The sequence below is a fragment of the Ambystoma mexicanum genome, chromosome 2q, assembly GCF_040938575.1.
Source record: "Ambystoma mexicanum isolate Mex_15411 chromosome 2q, UKY_AmexF1_1, whole genome shotgun sequence".
NCBI lineage: Eukaryota > Metazoa > Chordata > Amphibia > Caudata > Ambystomatidae > Ambystoma > Ambystoma mexicanum.
The window spans coordinates 1,208,736,772-1,208,761,298 of record NC_090924.1 but is presented as its reverse complement, the minus strand read 5'-3'; positions in this window follow the sequence as shown (position 1 = coordinate 1,208,761,298).

Here is a 24,527-nt window from a genome sequence, read left to right as displayed (position 1 = left end):
ATAAACGCCTCACTATAACTAAACCTCACTATCCCTACTCTGATGAGAATTTCCCTGCCAAAAATAAACTGAAGGAAACATTGTAACAAAAGAGTTACATGTCTTTATACCAAAGTAATTTATAATGAATGCCTATATATTGAATCTTTTATATTGAAAAATGCTATAGTGAATGCACTTTATTTGGAGGGGTTCTCCCAAACCCCAGTTTCCCACCCCTAAAAACCCATGCTGACCGTGTCCAAAAAATATTTAAACCTTTACCCTACCCTTAATACATTCACTATAAAGTTTTTCAATATAAAATATTTGATATATGGGCATTCGATACCAAAGATTTGTTATATACACTGTATACCAATAAAAGGATATTTGTCTGTCACATTAGTACATACAATAAAGTAATAAGAAAATGCACGTCAATTAAATTCAACAAATAGCATGTAGTCAAATTCAATATATGACCATCGTCTCTTCTCGTAACCTGGGTGAATTCCCCTTCTCCAGATCTGAGCAAGGATCTGATCCATGGTTCAAAAGAAAATAAAGACATCCTGGGTTGACGCAAAAGTTCTGACACAGTTTTAAAGATGATGTTTGCCGCAAAGTTCCCACACAGTTTAAAGATGAGTTGCACCAAAATTACAGCACTTGACAACAAAAGGTTCTGTTGACTCAATGATGTACCAAAACAAATAATGTGTTCCAACTCCTCCTGGAGCACGAACAAATCTCACAAAGGTCTTCTTCAAATAAACAACAAACATTTTTGTCAGTATGATTTGCCACAAGCTTTGTTTTCCAAAACGTACCAAAAGAAACATTATGTTCCAACTCCTACTTGAGTAAGAACTAGTCTCACATTGGTCTTCTTCCTCAATGCCTCAATTAACATGAGTTGTCTTTCTTAGCACCACAATCCAGCACTTTATCTACCATCATACGGTTGTCTCCTGTGCAAGGTCATCTACTTTGACAAATTGTTATACGGGTACACTTGCCTGCCTGTTCAATGCTTCACAATATAACAAAGTGTGCTTCAGTGGTATATTCCAATTTAGAATAACAACAACTTCACAAGGTTTCTTTGGCAATCATGTTTAAACCAATCTTGGGGAAAAGAATAATAACAATAGTGCTATTCAGGACTCCATGACAACTATGCTCTGCTGCCTCTAGATAATCTTCTCCAGAAGGGCAACCTGTGTGCGACCTTTCTGTCCCCTCTACACCAACAACCAAATAGTGACTAGGATATGGTATCACTCTGCTTCTGCCTTGGCATTGGCAATATGTGCTTATGGCAAGTGGTGATATGTACTTCGCAACATATGAATAGCAAGTCTTACAGCTCTTGGATTCCCAATGTTCCGCTCTCTCACTTAAACAACATTTACTTTATTGATATTTTGCATTTTTAAATGCTCTTGCCCTGGGTATCGCTTGTAGGCACTTGGTTTTAATAACGGTTCCCCACAGGGTTTTTGGGCATTCCACCAATTCACACACTTGCTTGCATATTCATATTCATTTGGATTGAAGTTTGTTATTCAAAATTGTAAATAGTACTTCTTTCACTCGCACGCAAGTGGACCTGCCTGCTATGAACATGCGGACAGCGTCGAGCGCTCTAGAGTTTCTCGCACGCTGTAAACTCACCGGGTAAGTCACTCGCTCCCGCTCCACTTAGTGCTTGCAGGTCTTTAGTTGTGGGGGAAACCGCTTCTTCAGTCCCACCTCCACCTTTGCCACTCGATATTGGAGCATCTGCTACTCCAGAGAGGTTCAGGTGCAACCCAGCCACCTGAAACCTGTAGTGAGGGCACACTCCCCTCGCTGATCCTGCTTCCCAATGACCGATCTCGGAACAACGATCCTTCATACTTCTGACATGATGCAAACTAAAAGTGTATGTTGACATGCAAAAGAACACTTGCCCCCAGCTCCATTTAAAATACAAATGAATTCCTCACAATTGAACCATTCACAATTTGGAATCCAAGTGATATCAGCAAATGCAGATGTAGATGCTGGTATTTCTGGTGAAGCGATGGGCAGAACATGTTTTCTCAAGGGACACTTGTCAGTACCTACCAAATGATTTGTTCAATTCAGGCTATTCACTAGAAGTCATTTTAGTATTGTGGGGCATGCTTGCTTTGAATTTTGCATTTGATCCACATACTTCTGCAGTGCCCAACTTTCACACTGTCACCATCTGCTCCTTCTACTACTGCACATTTCGGAAGCATCCACATTTCTACCTGTATCCATTCATCTCTCTCTTGTTTTATATCTTTGTCTCTCACATGCTTCACTCTGCACCTCTCTTCTCAAGTGCACACATTGCACACACTGACTTTCCCCCCTCTCGCTCTGTCTCTACCCCGCTTGTACTCTACATTACTTCCGTTTCACCACTCCCTATCCGTTTCTCCCATCCCTCGTCTTTCAATTATACTTATTGTTCCATGCTACTGCACCATTCTCACTTCCCCTCTGCCTCCCTACGCCGAAACCTCACTCCTACTATCTTCCTTCGCTCCCATCACTCCACTATCAACTACAACACTCTTCTTGCACTACGCATTCCCCACAACACAATTCACCTCATACTTCTTTTTCTGCCAAAGCAACATATGTGCACTACCTCTCTAACCCTACACCCTTGCACTTTCTACATCCCACTCTTTAACCTGCATCACTATGTTCCCATGAACTTGTATCTAATAGCCCCTCTCTCCCAGGGCCTTCACCGCTCTCAAACTATATACCACTTTCCCAGCACACCGCTCTAACTGCAAAACTCTCTTCCCTGTCCAACTTTCTCTCCAACTGGGAAGCATCCATCCCTCCCTCCCTACACAGTACACCAACGAGGTTAGCGCAGTGCACCACTCTTTCCCAATCAACCTCTTCCTCAATGCACAACTCTATCTTCCTCTAGGCACCAGCTCCGTAACCCTGTGCTCACATGCTCAGTTCTCCTGGTTGTCTACACACACACACATTTCTCTTATGACCTATGTCCCCCACATCTATTAACCCTAATTATCCCACTTCTACTTGCATGACTGCATCCACAATTACCTCTTGCACTCACTCCCTTCTACAAGCCACTTTCACATGCAGTGTGAACCATTCTCCTCCAACTCCTGTGTTTCCTGAACCTCTATCCTCTTGGTCCCTCTTACTCAACCTCACTGAGCGACTTCCACCCATTCACCATTCTCTCTATGCCTATCTCTCTTCTTACATGTTTTTATCTCCCTCAGCCGACATCTGTCTCTCCCATCACTCCACTCACATGCACAGTTTACTATTCTTTCACCAAATACCTCTCCCACACGAACTACTCCCTCTCTCTGCCAACCTCAGCATTCTCTCCATTATGCAGGAACTAGCACATGACTTGCTCAGGCCCATGGTAGCTACATACGTTCGTGCATTTGAGCTACCATGGGCCTGAGCAAGTCTGTATTCTCTCCTTACTACTCCGTACTACTAAGACTCTCTACTACTCCCTCTCTCTGCCAACCCCAGCATTCTCACGTTCTCCCCTTCCATAATGCAGAAACTAGCACGTGACTTGGCCAGGCCATTGTAGCTACATACGTTCCTGCTTGTGAGCTACCATGGGCCTGAGCAAGTCTGTCTTCTCTCCCTATTACTCCCTACTACTCCCTCTCTCTGCCAACCCCAGCATTCTCACGTTCTCCTGTCCATAATGCAGAAACTAGCACGTGACTTGCTCAGGCCCATGGTATCCTTCGTGCATTTGAGCTACCATGGGCCTGAGCAAGTCTGTCTTCTCTCCCTATTACTCCTGACTACTAGTCTACTACGACTCTCTACTACTCTCTATCTCTGCCAACCCCAGAATTCTCACGTTCTCCCCCTGCATAATGCAGAAACTAGCACGTATAAGCATCCATTCCACAAGGCTGTATATGCCGCATCCATGTCATTCAGGAGCTGCTCCTCCATCAAGCTTTTCCCTAATGAGCGTCACCACTGTGTCTCGCTGCTTGGTCCCGCCCCACACAGAAATATTACGAGGCCACTGGGGCACTAGAGCCCTAGCTGTTTTAAGGTGGCACATGCAGGAACTGTTCTTACTGTTTGCTCTGCTGACCTCTCTCATTCACAACTCGCCTCCACGCGTTCCTGACTCATCTGGGCCCAGGCTGATGGGAGTGGCACTGAACAAGGCCAGACTGCCTTAGCACGGTGCTGTGAATGTTCACAGATAATCAAACATACGTAGCCTTCTAGTGTAAATAGCACAATCACGCCAGCCTGACACGTTTTGCAGTGGATGAAATGCACTAGACGTATGACACCACTTGCAAGCACATGCATTGCAATAAAGATACACGCATCCCTTTTCACACTGAGTTTTGTGTGCACCTGTACAGGATGTCCAAACGCTTGTTTGCAGTCCACTGGACTGATAACAGAAGCTTTTCGAACTGAACACGGGAGGCTTTCCCTTGGCACTGTCTCTGCGAACATGGGTCACAAAGGCAATGGTAGGTGTAACAAGAGCATTGCCAGTGACTCTGGAAGTTTGTATTAGGATGTGTCATCATATTGATGGATCCAGAATTGAAACCTACCAAAGCAATACTATAATGCAACCAGATCATGGGCAACGGAGTCAGGATAATTCTGATACAGATGTAAAGAGGTTTCCCGTCCTTAAATTGGGGTCCACGTGCACACATTTCTCCGTTTTTTATAGGCTTATACACGATGCAGCTCATACAGAAAACAGCAGAATACATGCATTTGGTCACATTATCAATAACTTGCTAACCATATACAGTGGTCGAAATGGGCGGGCGTGGCTGGGAATGGTGCTCCTCTACTTTGAAAAACAAAGTGTTACTGTTCCTATACTTTTATTTTGAAAAGAAACAGTTCTGGAATGGTTTCGATTTAAAATAAAAGTGTATGAGGAAGTGGAAACTTGCACTTGAGTCCCTTAAACAGCAGGTGTGTTTGTTTGGGGTGGAAGGGGGAATGTCGATAGGGTTTGTGGGGTGTGTTTGGGGTGGAAGGGGGAATGTCGATAGGGTTTGTGGGGTGTGGGGGCAAGCCAGCAGGGAAGATAGTTCCACTACTTCTTTTCGTACACGTTGACCACTGACCATATATCCTGCGATCTGGGAAACGTATTCACAACACCAGATTATGACTGTGCAATTCCGTTCAATCTACCCATGGGAGAACATCTCCACTCACAGTGGTTCTCCCCATCTTTGTGCCTAGCACCCATGTGAATCTTGTTCAGGTTCTCAGACAAGCATAGCTCACCTTAATGTGTGACATATTACTGGACATGGCCTGTGTCACAGACATAGGCCAATGTTACAACCGCACAGCCGCATGGCTTTCTAGTTTCCGTCAACATTTTGCGCTCATATATGGCTCTACTCTCCCAACTCTCTGATCATGGCTGCTGTGCTGCACTGAACTGAACAGGCAGTGCTCTACCAGAAAACTAAACACTGTTGGATTCGACAGTGTTCTGCTTTTGTGCACTTTAGCACAATTTCACACATATATTCTAATGACATTATTGCATCCCAATCTGTTTCCCTTGCTGCAGTATTCTGGGTCTCATATGGAACTTTATTTTCTATCCCTCCCTATACAAGCCATCCTAAGCAGCTCAGTCAACTCATGTGTTATTCATTGAGTTTCTACATTACGTGGTTCCTAGTGACTGTTTCGACAGTCAAAGTTTTGACTGACAAAAGTTCCGACACAAAAGTGTCGAAAAAAAAGTTTCAATTTTTTTAAATTTTTATTGTATTTTTATTTTTATGGGCCCCCCAAACCCCTGTATTTTTTTAAACACTTATTTAACTATACTAAATTAAAATAAATCCTTTAATATTAAAAAATAAGAATAATTACCCTTGTAAAAATCTTTTCTGTTTGATTAAATACAAGTAAATAAAAAAATAAAAAAATATTAAAAAATAAATTCGAAACTTGTTTTCCAGTACTTTTGTTTCGTAACTACTATTGATTCAAAACTTTGCCTGGACACCACATTACGTGTATGATACTAGTTTATTGCTTTAAAATGTTGTTTTAAATATATGCTCGCTTTACATTATACCATCAATTGTCATCGCATTCAAGTTCTTCAGTGGTCCCTGTTGCCATGCAATCTATCAACATGGAGAATATCTGCTCAGCTTGTACATGCACAGTTTTTCTATGGCTGCTTCAACAACAGTATCAAAACAGAAGGGTAGCAATCACAGTGACAGCAGGGTCGGACTGTGGCATACAGTTGTCTCAGGCACCAGCGATAAAGTGGCCTGCACTAGCAAATGGCAATTCATTCCTTGTGTGACAGACTGTTTGAATTATACAGAAGGGGGAGCTTTTTGATACCATGTGATGCAAACTGTGCAATTTAAAGAATACGTATTCAGCAACAATGGTAAAAACTTCGAGTGTAGCTGAAGTAACTCATCAAACTGGCCCACATTGGCCAAACAAGTGGTCCAATTTGACCCTAAAAATGGCTCACACCAGCATTTTGCATTTTTGATTCGCCCATTGTCCTATTGACAGAAAGGTCAGTCCGAGCCTGAGCGACAGTAATTACGACAATCCGTACTGCCCATACATAGGGGTCAGCCAGCTGAAACATCTGGGTTTTATAGCATTGAATAACCAATTATGTGTAAAGTGCAAGTGTTTTATGAGCTTGCTAAAAACATATTTCTAGGTTTGTAAGTCGTTTGTACTACACAGAGTTCAAGGTTTAAATCCTCCTTTTTCTACATATTGGGTAGTAATTCCAATAGATGGTCAAACAAGGTAAAGTACTAGGCATGAGCAACCAAATGTGACTGCATATTTTTACTGCACATATAATTTCAGTTCTGTGGGCCAATAAATGTGTCTTTGATAAGTCTACATCAGTTAATAGTTCAGCAGCTGGACGGATGCAACTATTATTCGTAATAAGTGTCTAGTTCCATCCACAATCATTCGTTTGGCCATACATTCACATCATATTCGATATTTGACAGTCAACATCTGGCTATACCTCACCATGTCCATACATTGATGTTGTGGTCATTCATTTGGATGTACATTAATGGACTTCCCATTCCAATCCATTCATCTTGCTTTACTTCTGGAAGGTCCCCAATATAACAACTAGATACTGGAGGGACTTTTTAAACCAAATTTCACTGGCAATCTGCAACAAAGACTAGGTGATATGCGATACGTTAAAGCCCACACTGCTGCTTTCAAGGTTTGAAAGAACACAGCGCCATCTCACAATGCTAGCCGGATGAACTTCTAAAGATTCTGCTAGGGTCACAGCATAGCCAGTATTCCCAAAGCGTGATTAAGCCATGCTGGCCAGGAATGCTAATTGCATCACATAGCAACCTCAGCTGGTCATTCAGGTAATCTTGGACTGCACTGCACTGCATCCGATACCCCACTAGATTCTTCAACCTGCACATTTGCCATTAATCATAAGATCCATTAGCATGTTTTGTGAGATGCTCCTCAAATCTCTGATTACATGGAGGTCTCTCAGGCTTGCATCTATGTTCAACAGTTGCGCTCCATTATCAATCCTGCTGCTTTCATTAATTGCCACAACGGTTTCCTTGTGTCTATGACCAGTATATATGCTCCAAGTACAAGCTACCACATTGACCCCATCCTATATAAGACCTTTCAGGTCCCTATGCATTCTCCTTTTAACTGTCGGCATGCATTTATGCTATGCCAAACAGATCACTGTTCATTTAGAACAATAAAAAATAATGAGTTGTCACCTGGGAATTCACTTAAAGGTATAACAAATTGCATTAAGTCATATGTAGTGTTGTAACTGATTTTATGGAACTGCACAATCCAGCCAGAGACTTCTTCCACTGACACTGAAGGTGGCGCACAATAAAACACGCCTTTTTATTTGAACACTGGATTCTTTCTTGAAGAGGCACCCAACCCATCTCACACCCACCTTAACAAATACCCTGTGTCACAATGGACCATGAATCAGGCCGGTGTGTAACAAAGAAATATTTATTTATTTTTAAAATTCAAATGAAAATCAGACAGACCTAAATTTTGTTTTGCTCTGTAATCACCAGTGTGGTGACAATATATTGCAAAATGTTATAATACAATGAATTCAACTTTCTGACATCATCTACATTAACCTTACATAGAAATGGAAAAAACATCACTTTTCTTCACAAGCATAGATGACACATAGGCTATACACTCCCCCTGCACCACTCCCCCAAACACCTGCTAACTAAATTCTGTGTGGATCGAAAGCAGTGGCAGGGAGTCACCAAGAAGAAGGAACATTTTGTTTTTTAAATTCGACCCGCCACCCCAGGATAGGAGGCCAAAGAGGAAAATGAAAATGAAAACCTTAAAAATGGACAAAATAGCATACTTGAATTTCACTGGTTACTTAGAGAACAGTTTACATTTGCAGTATGATAGATAGAACAGAAATGCGTGTGGCTGCACTAAAATGACAAGAAAGCTTACAGGCTACTGAGCACGCCACTAAAGCAATGGGAACACAGTTGAGAAAATCGATTTTGGGAGATAACAATGCAACAAAATCACATGCGGAAGAATTGCAATTTCTTATTTCACATAGGCTTTAAACTGGCAAACAGCTAAGAAAATGGGTTTAGCAGTCAAAATCAGAAATCGGTTTTTGGGATGGGAAACACAGACACAGAACAGATAGGATACTAAGGGGGAGGGATGACTCTTATAGAATGAGGAAATGGGTTTTATTATGGGAAATGTAAATCAGGTTTTTAAAGAAGTCAAGATACACGGGCAAAATCGGTTTTGTTAGTGCAATGATTAGTTCTAGTGAGACTATATTTAAAGGACTATAATTGTTAAAGAAAGGCACTCATCATGAGGAGGTTGAGTTCAAATTGCATCCAACTCACTGTGAATCTCTTATTAGGGAAATTAATTGATTTATTCCAAATGATACTTACACAGGTAACTGAAGGAAATAAAGAAAAACAAATATGCTAACAGATACGGGTTTACACAGATTCTTCTAAGGAAAGGGTGAACAGAGGATACTGACAATTTGGGAAATGACTAGGGTTTTTATGGGATTTGAATAGGGTTTGAACAGCATAAAAGGTAAAAGAGCAGGATATGCAGTTTTTGAGTACTGGGTGATGGGATACTTACAAGGCAAGCTTGGGTTTGGTAATTTGGATAGCCAGCAGGGTCTCTAGATGGTGGGTCCACAGATCTGGTGATGGGCAGTGGGGTCATGAGATCTGATTACTGGGTCAGCTGGGCTCTCCTGGTTGGGAGCAGCTGAGCAAAGTCCGGTCACTGTGGACAGCGGGATGGGTCAGCTGGGCAAAGAGTCTGGTCACTGGATTCTCCTAAAGGGATCAGCTGCCTTTCCTCCTTTCTCCCTGGATTATTGGGTATGAATGTGGTTCTAGATAGGTGTTTATGTCTGGATGGGATCAGCTGCCTCTCCTCCTTTCTCCCTGGATTATTGGGATAAATGGGGTTCTGTTTAGGTGGGTCTGCCTGGATAGGATCAGCTGCCTCTGGCCCCTGGTTCTAGAGTCTCGGAATCTTACAGGGTGAATTTGAATGTTGAATCTTCCTGTGTCACCCCGTCTATCGCTTATATAGCCAGAATGACATCAGAGAATATTACAATGTAGGCAGAAGTACCCTGGACTTACCCCCTGTATGGGATAGGCCAAGCTATTGGAGTTGCCTCCTCCCTCCGGGCTGATTGGTCAAAGGAAATTGAACTCACCCTAGGTGTGTGGCTTTTATGACTCCCTTTGTCTCAAAACCCTATTTCTCATCAAAATGAGTTATGAAACAGAACTTCATATTTACAAGAGTCACCATTATAAAAATCAGATAGGTAGATCACATATTTCATAAGGAATATGCCGGTTCAAAGGCCAATTCTGTCCCATGTTGCTTCATCCTTTGGTACCATTTCGCCGTTTTCAGGAGAAAGATAATATCTAAAATTATGCAAATGGATACACATATGAATAATAGTATCTGACATATTTTCTCCAAGTTTAATGTCTATGCCATTTATGCTTAATCCACAATTGCATTTTACCTACCACTCCAGTTCACCAGGTGCTAGGAACACGTGCTTAGCCTCTTTGGGTTTGTCCATAACTCACATAAAATGCTGGCATAATATAACATGACTGCTTATTCAAGGTATTTGGAGAAATGTCTTAATATAAAAAGGTCTTTAAATCAAATGGGCTGGATTTGTCCCAAATGTGGGCGGTCTTTCCAACCCCCAACCAAAATGTCTTACTACTAGGTCAGCTTGGACATAGGGTTTCCATGACTCCCATTTGGAGTCCTCCAGTGGGTGCTGGGGTGAATGTAGAGGAAATCACACCTTTGGGCCAAAAACACAGGGCCCAGTCAAGTGCATTGTATTTGATACCAGTCCTTCCGATCAGTCTGGTAGAACCTGTAATTATCACACTGTCAGTGCCATGAGAACAGAGCACATGCCCTCGCAGCCTTAGTCACTGGTAGGAGTGAAATTAGCCTTGATGCCGAACTGGTTTGACAGGAATTCCTGGGCCCAGGCCAGGTTGTTGAAGTCCTTTTGGGGGGAATATTATAATATACATAACTTTGCAACCCTTCTACCCACATATTCAATTGTGTTTCTGTGCGAGCCATGGGATTATTTCATATTTTGCTTTCAAAGAGCAGTTTTCGGCTTTGCAAAAGCAGATTTACACATGTTCATTTTCTCACAAGTTAATTTTGCAAAATGCAGTTTCTACCGCACACAGTTTCCTCTGCATTAACTTCAGAAAGGCTTTTAAAGAGATGGTCAATTTCTGGACACAAATATATGCTGCAAATAATTTCTTGGTAATTGACACGATGCAAGAAAGAGAGCCATGCTATAACTTTACTTAGCAGTAATTCGCGTGTGCTGGTTTATTTCAAAATAAATCCAAGCCGTGCAGACTTGAAACAGAATCCTTTGCTTTTCCAGGACTTTATGAAGGAAATCAATGCTGTTCTAGGAGGGATGGTATTATTCTATGGCCATTGAATGAAATACACAGGCCGGGGTGTGTTTTAATGTTGCAAACTGTGTGATGTTTAAATGAAATGAAACACAAATGCAATGACGTCTTGAATGCAGGTAATTTTCTTGCACAGCCTTGAATCTTTAAATGACAGAACAGCACTTCAGAGCCATTCTGAATTTAGTTTTTTTCTCTGGATTCATGTGAAGGTAAACAAAATGCAGCCATTCTTGGTGTGGCTGTGTTCAACTCTCGCCCCATATGTGCTCAGCAGACCAAAGCACAGCCCTTTTTGGGTGACTGCTGAAATGCAGTTTTTGTTGTAGGGGTGTTCTGCCATAGGCCTTAAATGTACCCAACAGCATTAACGACTGCCCAACACTCTGGGAGCTTTCCATTGTTCAGCATTATATACCAATTTATATAAGCTTTCACAACTATACAGTCTTTCAACAGTTCATTCTTGGGGGGTGGAAAAGAATACCTGTTGGAACAGGGTGCAAACTATTCATGATACAATGAACCTATCTAAAGGTATAATTTCTCCATCACTCAAACAACGTGTCCTGCTGGTAGCTTGCAGTGCACCTTGTGTATGAACATGACCCACTTTTCACTTGCCTTGTTTCCGGCACACAAGACCCAGGGCTATTGCAGTCTGTAAATGATCTCATATTTGCATTAAGTAAAAGAACTGAAGAATCCCTCCTCAACACTTATTCTTTTGGCAATGCCACTGCTTCATCGGTCCTCCACTGAATTTGCTCATTTGTGTATTTTTCCTTGTTCTAGAAAATACAAATTACTTTAAAATAAGACATCATGTAAGTTTTCTTTGTCAGCCTTGGCCACCTAGCTTGTTTAACAGGTGGATTATTTGTTTTAGAGTAAAGCTTTTAAATTTTTGGTGCCACATATTCTTTGCCTCAAACTTATATTGTCACTGCTTTTGAAAGAGCCCCTCTCTCCTAATCCTTCTCCTAATCATTTGGGACCCAGTTAGGGATGGTTTTGCAACTTGATGGCACTTAACAAAACCTATATTTAAACGCACTGTGGGAAGTCCATCAACATAGTTAAATTCCCATTCCCATGAGGCAGACCTACAGTTTCCTCATGGCTACTCAACTATGTCCCACTTTCTCCATCCGGGCCAGTTTGTGACTTGCTCTGTATTTATTCTATGAGTGTCCCTGTTCTCCGTTTGAGTTGTCTCAGATTGTCTGCTATCAGGACATTTATTAAAGTTTGTCTCACACTGCATTTACACTAACCAATAAATGTACCATTCCACTACACAGGACCAGGATCAGCAGATACCCCCTCTGCCGTAGGTGGCACTTCTTATCAATAAAAACTGGTCTGTATCCAGGTTGGGAAAGTTCCACAACTCACAGAAGGATTTGTCTCCAAAAAGCACTCCATAGAGGCCCTACATCAAAGCAACTAGGTGACTACTGCCTTTGCGTCTGTTCAGAAGGTGGGCTCTGCTTCAATCCTATTTTAAAATGTATCTATAATTACAAGTACAAATAGCCAGCCCCTACTTCAGATAGTTGTGTGAAGTCATGCTGTAATTTGATGAACGGCATCCTGGATGTGGGATATGCCCTCTCGTCAGCATTTATCTTGTGACTGTAAACAATAAACAAACCTCTGGGGAAAAAGATCTTAAGTAGACAACTGAACATTCAGCTTATGACAAACCAGTGAAAGAATATACCCAAACTGCATCGACTGAGGATCAGGGGCAGGAAAAATTAGCCCATAATTCAGAGCGAAGTCATCTAACAGAGGTACAACCGTGTAGGCCTGGGAAGGACGCAGCAATCCAGTGCACCCAAGAGAGAGTCAATATTATCGAGAACGATCCTCAAAAGCCAGAAGACAAGAGACCATCATAGAAACACTGGGGTGCATCCTTAAAGAACAAAGTGACATGATCAGCATAGAGAGTGAACTTGCACAAATCAGCGAGGGGATGCCGAGCAAAAGTGTGCTTATAGACCAGCCTATGGGTGTCCCTGCAAAACCTTTCTCAAAATTCACTACGAAATAAAAGAAGAATACTACGAGAACACCAAGGTCCCAGATAAGGGAAACCCAACGAGCCACAAATAAAGGTAAATCGAATGGTTTAAGGAAGCTTTTAAGACATCTTATTATGCCTCAAAATCATCTACAAAAACTAGACAGAAGGAAACACCTATGGTATTAGAGCAAGTAATGGAAGGAGAGCTAATAGAAAAAAAAGATGAGGACTTGCCCGGGTCGACTTGATGGAGCTATCTCTATACTCAGTGGAAACCTTTAAAGATCAGGGTATTTCAGCGAGTGGGGCTCAAGGGCCAAGAACTTACACCAAGGAAAACAGTGAAGAAGAGTCAAGAGGGAACACAACGAGCAAGACGACATAAATAATTTCCACACCTTTCTTAACAATGACAGCAAAAATATGGTGTGTGTGCTCGAGTGGGACAGGGAGCTGCCACGGATGAATTAGGAGCTCAAGATGGAAATGTTGGGAGAGTGCACACTAAGCCGGTCCTTGCTTACCAAGCTGATCGAAGACCCATCACAAAAGCTACGGAAGAGGTCAAATCCCAACTACGAAGTAGAGAAAGAGTTTGTTAGGGATACATCAGGCAAAGGCTAGTGATAACACTAAATGTGTATGGTTGGAGAGGCTCCTAAATAGGGAGTCAAATGTAATCTTGAATAGTAGGAACGTTATGGAGTTACTGTACTGTATTCCCAACCTAAGAAAGATACGCTCAAGTGATTTAAAGGTGACTGAATTCACAGATGAGGCCAGAATGGATCTGGTGTATATCCACACTAATTCCCCAATTGTCAAACAGTGCTGTTGGAGGATGAAGGTAGCTTTCAAAAACTAGGTTTTGATTTGACGATGATCAATGAACACAATATATACAAAAAATGAAAAATGAAGAGGACTCACAACAACACAAGCAAAATCACTTGAGTCTAAAATGTAAGTGGACTCTTTAGGGGGAGAAAGTGCTGGGCCAATCACCTTAGGGCAATTAACAGAGTTAGCAATAAAAATTGCCCAAGATGATGCAAGAAAGAACAATTTTATAATGAATAACCTGTCCATGACAGTGGTTTGCTAAGGAGACTGCACTATAGAAAGAAACGTCTCCCTCCTAGAAGACAGGCCAATGCACACCCTGGAGAATTTTGGGACTGGCTTCCGGGGGCATTAGAAAGCACGAAGCAACAGAAGCAGGTGGAGCCTAGTTCAGGCCGTACATTACTTGCCTTGTGGAATTCTAGCGATTATGAACACCTAGCTGCTGAGTGATGTTACAATGGGGGCCTTCAACATATTATGTCTCCAAGAAACATGGTTAGTGGAAAAACTGAGTCTTGATGGCTGTACAGTGGTAATAAAACAGGCATAAACAGTCTTAATGGGGAGTACGGTCTCTGGCCTACTCACAGCAGTTAAAAATGGGATTGGCTTGGACAATCTCAGTCCAATTACTTATACATACAATGTGTGGTGGTGGGGTGGTGTTAGGCAGAATCAAGTGCAGTTCCCTTAGGCAGCACTACACCATATTAAGACTACAGGTGAGAGCAATAAATCCCCTTTGCTATCAGTCTGTACCACAAAGATTTAGTTGGTAGCTCTGGCTGAGCAGTTAGACTTATCTCTAGAGGGAGATGAGCAGTATTCAAGGTTTACACAATAGGTATCACAGTACTATGGCACAAGGAAACACTGACCAAAGCTTTGTATCAACAAGAGAATATATTTATTCTATACACTTCTAGTTCAACACCTAAATCACAGTAGATAAAGTAAGTTAAGTTTAGTCAAGGAAAAGTATATACAACTCCCGATTCTATTGTAGACAAGTTTGCGGTAGAGTGAAAACTGAGCAAAACGGCACAGTGAAAACCAACTACAAATGGCACTCTAACAATTTAACGAAAGGGAGGGGAAGCACAAGTTAAACCGAAATATCTTCAGACACCCCCTATCAACACTTCCCTGACGTTTTGTGAACAAGTAATCCACAGTGACACTTTAGCAGAAAGATAAGTGAATGAAAACTGAGCAAAATGGCACTCTACAAGTTAAAACAGTGGGAAGAAAGAGGGGTTTAGAAGATTCAGGTGCATCAACACATTTCTTATTGAAAATCAATCTAGTGAGAGCAGATCTAACAAATCAGCCAAAGTCAATAGGCCTGAGCCAGAGTCAGTGGTACAGGACCAAAAGCTTAGGAGCAAAAATGTTCTTGTAGCTTCAGTCAAGTCTTTGGTAAACGAATATTGAAAAGGTAGATGTGAGGTGAAAGACAATGTTAAGAGAGAGGGCGGCCAACCCAACAAGTAGATAAAGGATTTAAAACACCTTTAGGGCTACCACGGGGAAAGGGAGGCCTGGCGGAACAATGTACTTTAAACGTGAAGAAGTGGCTCCTGCGGTGGCAGCCGTTCCTGGTAGTTCCTGCAGTTCGAGGGGACCAGCAGAAGAAGCGGGGCTATCGTCGTGGAGGAAGGTTCGAGTCACTGCACTACCCAGGGATGAAACCAGCCGCTGTGCTGCCAAACGAAGTTTAAAAGGTACGCTCCTTTTAATCGCGGTCCGGGTCGATAGCTGCCTGGCTATCCGGTCTCCAAGTGCTGGGCACTGTTGATTCGACCAAGGCAGTCCGTGAAAGTGATGGGTCAACTGGTTGTTCCCACCAGCTCAAGGGAAGAAGGCTCTTTCGATGAAGATTTCCTCTCGTCGTGTGGAAGAAAAGTGGTGAGACGATCTGGCAGGGCTTCACCGGTGGTGTAGATGCTGAAGATGTCTGTGGCTTCTCTCCCCTTTGGTTCCGTAGTTCCAGTGGCAACATCTTGCTCTTCCAGTCCTCAGGACCCTGCTTTTATGCAGAAAGAGACCCATTCATACAGCCTAGCTGTCACCCACACAGTGGAGTGGTCCTCTTGGCTGGAGACCCTCCAGCCTATCAGATTAGAGTGGGACCTGACTTGCTGTGTCAACTCTGTCCAGGGGTTCTACACCCCCTCCCAAACAACCGAACCACCCCAGACTCAGAGGTGCTGAACGGAGGGCTTCTGGGCAGAAGCCCGCCAAAAGAGCGAACAAAGGATCCCCGACCTGGGTTAGAAGTTTAGAGTAAGACACGAGAAACAAGTTATATTAAAGTTCTGGCAAATAAAACCTAGCGGAGTAAAGTTAATAATAAAATAAACCAGCGGTATGTTAGAGGCTGTCAGTAAAAGCCTCGAACAATGGGAAAGTCCCATAGGAAAATATTTGCGGTTGAATATTTTTGGTAGTAACCACTGCCACCAGCCAGAAACGTTAAAGAGTGGGACTTTAAGGTACCCCCCTAGAAAATGAACCCAAGGGAAAAGCTATTAACCCTTTCCAGTACCTCCATAGTAAGATGGGTTGGACTGGTTAAGATTTGACTAGTAAAGCCAATGGGGACTTTACATGCTGTGGGAGACAGTAGTCAGTCCCAGGGTATGGAGTCTATGTTTGGGGGTCACTACGACACCCCTGTCTCACTGCACTGAGGGTGTTGTGTAACGCATGTGCATAAAGATGGTTCCTATGGGTGAGAGAAAATCCCATAGGCATTAAATACAAAAAAATTGCCTAGAACACACATAGCAAAAATGCCTAAGAGTGGGAAAAAGAGTCTCACTCCTAGCAGGTAAAAGAAACAAACCCTTCAAATCCAGCAAAGCTGCTGGGGGGCTCTATAGGTAAGGGAAATTAGCCATAGAATGATCATTCTCCCTAACAGGTGGATCCCCCAGAACTTTTAATCAAACTGAATAGGAAACTACAATTAACCATCATCATGTTTATCGGAATCCAGTCGCAATTTAAGCATTTTATAGAAGGAGTTTCTGACCATATTGATGCAGCATACAGTGAACACAATCTAGGCTTTATTTTTTTATGTGGGGACCTAAATCGTACCTTCTTGAAGAAAGATGGGAAATTAATTTGTGAGCATACCCCCGGCCTAATCCCATTGAAGAAATGAGGCCTCAAATGGTTGGATTTAATGAAAACAAATCATGAATGGACAAGTCAAAGGTGACAATGATTCCCTCCCCATCATGAAAAAAGGTGACTCTCTCTACTGTTTATCCTTAAACTGGTATGACATACTATCACTCATGAGGTGCTTCTCAGCATACATGCACACATGGCGGTTGAAGATAAAGTTATGTGATGGTTCATCTCCAACCTCACAGATGGACACAGCCTGTTGGATGTATGCCAGACATTTCCTCTGATGCACTCTTACCTATGGATTAATTAAGGGTTGATACTACCCCCTCCATATGGACAGATTGAGAGTTCTCCTTGACATCATGATCCAACAATATGCTGATGACACCAGTTAGGAAAGATTTCCCTTAGGTGCACTTTTCTCTCCGGTTGAGAACCCCAAACTTTCTGATTTTGTTTGGCATGCCTAACCTGGCTTTTCCCAGTGGAGCACAGCCTTCACCTGCACTCCTCTGGGCTTTCACTTATTTGTTGTGGGGAAACTGAAATGTCCTTCAGGCTGTCAGTACTGGGAAACTTTGTTTCCCTTAGTCTTTGACTATGTTGCCATTTCTTGGTAACTTTTTATCTTTGTGCCAAATACCTTACTGTACCGTGCATACGGGTCCTTTTATTTTACGGCTCTAGCCACCCTCTAAGTATTTTTTGGTGTTTGTACAAGTGTGTCTAGGATGAACTGGTGCCAGCAGTTTACTTTTAAAATATTGTTACTTCGTTTTTATGGACCACACTGCATTTACCGCGTTTGGCCAAGACTGTGGGCAGTGCTGAAAACGGAAGTGCCACAATGTATTTTGTTCTGTCCTTTGGCCATTTTGTCCCTTTGCCTTCCCCAGATCGGGTATTCCTTATTTTGGCATGCAGCCTCCCGCGAAAACGGCATCTTTCACGGGCTCATGCATGTCACGTGTGCTAGTACCCAGGAAGAGGGCTGGGACTGTGTCGTCCCAATCCTCACTACTGGTGCCAGTATGTCTGGTAGTCATGAATGACTGGGACCACTGTGGCAATTTTCCCACGCCTGGCGTGCTTGCAAGAGAGCAGATCTTCCATTGGCTATTTGAGATTTGGGCGTAAAACGAATCTTGGTAAGAGAAGGGCTCTGCATCCTATTTACTGAGGTTCACAGTGAATTTTATAAGGAGCCAAATAACCTTAACGAGAGAGCACTTTCCAGGAACCGCTGGTGATGAGCTAGGAAGGTTTGGCACCCTGACCCGCTGTTGTGCCTCCAGACCTGTGCTTTTTCATCAAACCAAGATGGCCTGCAAGGGTGCTTAGCTCCTTTGGAGTAGTGGGAACAACTACTCTCTGCAAAGAGCCTGTTCAGAAGTGTTCCTGGGCCATCCAGTGAACTGTCCGGCTTAAACCCAGGGTATCGCACAGGAACGCCACCATCCTGAGTTGAGACTCAAGACTTTGGGAATCACTAGCTTGTGTTCCTGGGCCCTCTCCTGCCAAAATGTTGTCCTAGCTCCTCTTGGTTGTGATTTATGAGAGTGTGCTATGCCGCAATCATTTGTGGTCCCTGTGTCTCCCTGCTGTGGTGTCCATCGCTGAAATTGCCCGCAGCTTTGCCCTACCATGTCCTGAAACGTGCTGCACTAGAACTATCCTTCTCCTTTCTTCGAGTAAAGGCTACTGTCCCACCACAGACGATCATCCTGTTCCGCAGCCGCTGAGAGCCGGAGCGTTGTGAAACTGCAGGGTTACCACCTATCAGCGAAGCAGTTAGACTGCCAAAGTTTGGTCAAGACTGTGTCAAGGGTCAGTGAGTACTTACCTAACTTACTGGTGGCCCCTGGCACATCCACCCCTTTTTACAAACAAAAATCCCTCAAAAGATACTCACCTTGGCTGGGATTGCCTGCGCTCCCCAGCTATTCCCAAACTCCAAAAGTAGCTCCATCTGCAAGGGTAGACCTTCCTCTAGGAAAAGGAACTTAAAATTCATCGCATAAGCCCCTTCCTGAGCAGCTCCAGCCCCCTGAAGAGAACCTAGTTATTGCTTTATGCAGGGCCGTGCTTTCTTAAAGCACAACAGTACTTTGAGCGCTAGACTCCTCACTTCGTAGGGCTGGACTGCCTAAGTTAGGGATTGTTGATGAAGGACTGCCTAAACTGATATTTGTGCCAAACTAACCTCTTTCTGTTGTAGGTTGTGGTTATGTTCTCCCCTATCATCAGCATTAGGCTAATTGCATTATTGTATATATGTTACATAGTGAATAAGCGTGTATGGTAATTGTTTTCTTGATAATCTTGTTTTAATTGTTTTTGTTATAAAGGTCTATAATAGATGTATTTTTGATGTACATCTGTCTAAGGGTAATCTGTGCAGTTTTACTGTGTGTGCTCATTGTGGGCTTCCGATCACTCTCACCCCTCCTGAGACTTAGGGCCTCATCACGAGTTTTGCGGTAACCCTTAAATGTGGCAGTAACGATATTACCGCTGCATTTAAGGGTCTGCCAAATCATGGGCTTGGTGGATTTAACCCCAGCTCTGAGCTGGGGGCAAATGCGCCACGGTTTTGCAGATTTTCTGTGCTATTACCACCAGCGGTAATACCACCGGCAGTAATAGAGCCAAACATTGTCCATTGGGCCCAATGGGGAATGGGAAATTCCTGAATGGGCCCAATGGGGAATGGGTACTTACCGTTCCAGCCAAACCCGTGATAAGCCACTAATAGCGCCGGGGGGATTGGCGGTAGGGGTAATAGCTCCGGTGGTATTACCGCCAGGGTTAGCGCCCAACTTGTGATGAGGCCCTTAGTCTTGACTGCCTGCTAAGCTACCCTAGATTGGTCTGGTTTGTCCAAACGGTTCCCCTGTTCCACTAAACTAGGGTGGCCTCCTAAACTTCAGACCACCAGGTCAAAGATTAGCAATCGATCTTAACAACACCCCAACATAAACGAAAAAGTTCAATTCCATCAATTAAATCCTTTAACTAAAATGTTGCCTTTGACAAAAAGGAACATAGATCTCAATAACCTCTCTCAAATTGACATAATTCATCCAGTCTGATAACTCTACCAAAGAGAACAGCCCCATAGTTAGCGACATTCCATACATTTGAATGCTTACCACCTCTGTTCACATTAAATTCCAAAGCTATTGGCTTTGTCTTCCACAGTAACCTTCTCTTAAGATTCATGACTGCCAAGTATCTGCCCGTTCTCCTCTGGGAAATCAAGTCCTTTTCCTTTCCACAGATCTGGCATGAAGACCCTCGTCCTTTTTACGTTCACTGGAGCAACCTTCTCTTCAATAGAGTCCCAACTTCATTCCTTGTCACACTGAAAGCTTTACAGCATACTACCACATGTCCCATCCCAGGACTAAGGAAATATGACCCCACACACCATCTTAGATCTACACAGTCTATGGCCTCATTACGGGTTTGGAGGGAGCCAGTCCCTATTCTGAAAACCATTCCCCATTCCCATTCAAGCACCCACAGGGCTCAATGGGAATGGGGAAGGAGCTAATAACAGGCCCGCAAATAGCGGGCCCGTTATTAGCTCCCTGGTCCCTTAGCGGCTCCCGCTAAGGGCGGCTGGTAAAACCAGCCGGCCTTAGTGGGACCCACTAAGAGACCTCGGAATGCAGCAGTAGGGGGTTAAAGGCACCGGCATCCTTACTGGTGCCATCAACCCTTTACCGCTGCACTCGTAATGAGGCCATTTAAGCCTTCTTCCACAGCACCAGAAGCCCCACAAACAAGATACTAGAATCTAATAGAAGCAAAAATGCATGAACACAAAAAACATCTTCTCCTTCTATGTGCCTGAAATAACTTTCTAGCACAAATCGAATTGGATGCATCTTACTTACTGTTTTGGAAGGAACGTAAGGGCTTGCTTTTCAAGCCACACCGGTTTACCCTTCAATATCATCTCTTCCCACTCCCACACATTTCAATATCCACCTCTATATATTTATTTCTCTATCTTCTCTCCCTTTTTGTAGCGTCTTCTGTTTTTTGCTAACTAGATTTGTGATGCATAAATCCGACAAAGCTATACATAAATATGTGCACGATGACATATTTCCACTTACATTCTGAATGTATAGCCAGCCCATTCTTTCCCCATCAAGCTCAATGTCCATGTGTCTATAATCTTGCGATTATAAGGCAAAGATTCTTTGCATGCAATTTCTAATAATGATGGTTGTTTTCAGATGCACACTAGGTACTTAGAGATGGGAAGTAGACTGGGCCCATTAAATGATCATCCTTTTATTTAACCAAAATGTGCTGTTTGACACTTAACTTTAAGCGCTATAGACATGGTTCAGCTGCCGCGGAGGCATCAGAACAGGATTGATCATGAGCATAGTGCTGGATGATGGCGCGGAAGAGGATCTTGACTACAAGCAGGTAAACCCGAGAGTGCCGTGCAGGTGGGAATTTATGATTGAGGAAAATGGTAGAGTGTACATTGCCAGTGCAGGCTCCATAGGATGATATGGGTAAGGATACTGTCATTTGTAATCCCAAAGGCAAGGAGGGATTACTGAAGGATAGAAATATGGCAGACATGCTTTATTTAGAAATGTTACAATGGCAGGCAGAGGTGACATAGTGTTCATGGGAAAAACTGTACAATGCAATTCATGTCACACTTTGACTAACATGGCTCAAGAAGACTATATTTACCTAATGAAAAACTCAATATTTGTAGGTGGCAGCATACTCGACAATTGTCATGAGTTTTGCCTTATAGTTATACAAATATATTCACTGACAGCACAGCCTACCAAGAAGACAACATACAAAGGGTGATGTAATCATGATATCCAAGGCAGGGTGATATATCATTATACATCTATAAACAAAATGGTATGAGGACATCCAGATGTCAAGTTACAGCATTGTGGAACTATATGTTATTGAGCACATGCATAATGACACAGATAGACATTAGCTTTGGAAAGCAATTTCCATCAAACAAGATACCATGCTTCAGTATGAAGTGCAAAACCATCCCCAAAGCTTGAAATAAATGTAGCCTAAAGATCAGTCATGCTGCTATTCATCCAATGTTTACCCTTTCACACTGTATCCCAATGAGCTATTGCCATGCTTGAATTGTAAGAAGAAATTAATTTCAGGCTATACTCAATTCATGACTATTAATTTGCTAGAACATGCTAGACACAATATAAGTTTACAAACATAACTTTATAAATAAGAATTAGAGGCTATGCAAAAGTGTGCATTGCTGTGCAAAACAATGATTCCGTAAGTGCAAGGAAACATTAAATGCAACACAATCAAAGACATATATTTTAAAATGTTGATGTTGTTAGAATGAATACCGCCAATTTTCATGTTTCAATCCTGTCTAGATATTTCATGGGATCTTTCTCAGGGCGGAGCACCCCCCTGATATTTCTTTACGATCTTGAAATGCATTACGTTCCATAACCAGGTCTGACTTATTCTTATAGTTTATCATGCCACCAGACTTGTGAGGCAACAAGTATTTCATGTTGAAACAGAGGTGCAAAAGTTAAAATACCACCTTTGGCTGCAGGGACTTTGGGTCACAGCAGTTGTCAGGAATGCACATTTGATCTCTGAACCTGTTCAGTGCCACTGAAAGGAAGGTGCAGAAAGGGCACATGTATGCACTATGTTTTTGGCATGGCACTTTGTGAAAGGGGATCAGACTACTCATCCAGAAAGAGAATAAGCTGCATCATTTTATATTAATCGAAATCAAAACGCCAGGCTTCCAAAACTCGCCAGATTGCATTCTATCACAATAAGCCACTAGAAATGATGGTTCATCAGTGGTCCTTAACAACTGTTACTACATTATTTCTTTGTCTCTAAACATGCTCTCTGATTTATCCTTACGCAACCATTACAGCATTTTACCAGCACAATGCTCACTGTAGGATTCTGTTTGGTTTCTTCTGTTTTAACCTGTTTTCTTTGTCATGTGCCCCTGCTATAACAGCATTTTAGCCCTACAGAGAACCTGTAGCAGGTGTTACTGTCCAGTACATACGTTGCACACCCTCAGCTTCGTTATGGGCCCTTTTTACATCCCTGTCCCAAAGATATGCCTTGATTGAACATGCACTCTCCACTTGATTCCAAAAACAATTTGAAGGGCATTTATGCTCCGTATCACAAATCTGCAGATTAACTTGATTGAAGGAGCATAGTACAGTCAAATGTAGCAAATGATGCAGACTGCATTTAAACTTAACAATCAAAAATCCCTCTCTAAACCCTCGTGTCCAACAATCATGTTTCCCTTGATCAAGACATTTCAAAAGTGTTCCACCTCCTTTAAAACATACATGTGTTCATCATCTCAGCTTTATTCCGACCAGATGTCAAAAAAGCATAAATCACTTTTGCAAACATATTAATCATAAAACCTGCATATATTTGAATTAGGAATTGCTGCACACAATACAATATTAAAATAGTAAAATAGCAATACTAGTATTTGCTTTTTAATGACGGCTATTAAATATAGTGATCCGTGTCTTGATGCCAACATTCGGTGCATCTATGAGCCTTTGCCTTATATGACAGGCTTCACTGCATGCAACTATCAAGTCCTCTTGCATGGTACTTCTGCACAACATTTCCACAGTGTGTAGTTCTCCTACACCGTGATATTTGCAGATTGGGTTTCAAATGTATTAGTCGTGTTTTCGAATGTGTAGGGTACATGAGCAGACAGTGCTGTATGGCTTCCTTTAAAGGGGGAAATGGCACATATGAGATGATCTAGGCTTCTACCTACTCGTTAGTGTGGATGGGAAAGATGCCAATTCGAAGTTTAACAAATAAAGTGCGTGTGAAGGATTCATCGATCTAGGTCAAGGAACCCTTCATATTGCCATACCTCTTTGGTGGGCAAAGAGGATCCTAGGAGGCTGCTGTTTTGTAAGTTTCTCAACACTGTTTTAATGGCCCATGTTCTTAGATTTATTATCAGTAAATTTATTACACAGTTCATGGACCTGACATGTCTTATGCAAGGTACAGAGCTGCCATTTTGAGGATTAATAATGTCCAACAGCCCATCTTTACATTTGGGAAGTGTTGACATTGCCCACAGGCGTAGCTAACAGGCGTAGCTAATAAACAGTGGTTTTAATTTTAATACATTGCCGATACATTGATATTTAAGTACAAGGTGTACACTTGATAAAGGGACTGATTTTGGTAAACTTAAAACGTGTTTCTAGAAGCAGTGCTCTACAGTTATAAAAGATGAGCTGCAAGAGTGACCCCACAACTCGGCGCCATAGTAAACCACCTTCCTTGCTCTGTCTTCATAGACTTGGAGGGTT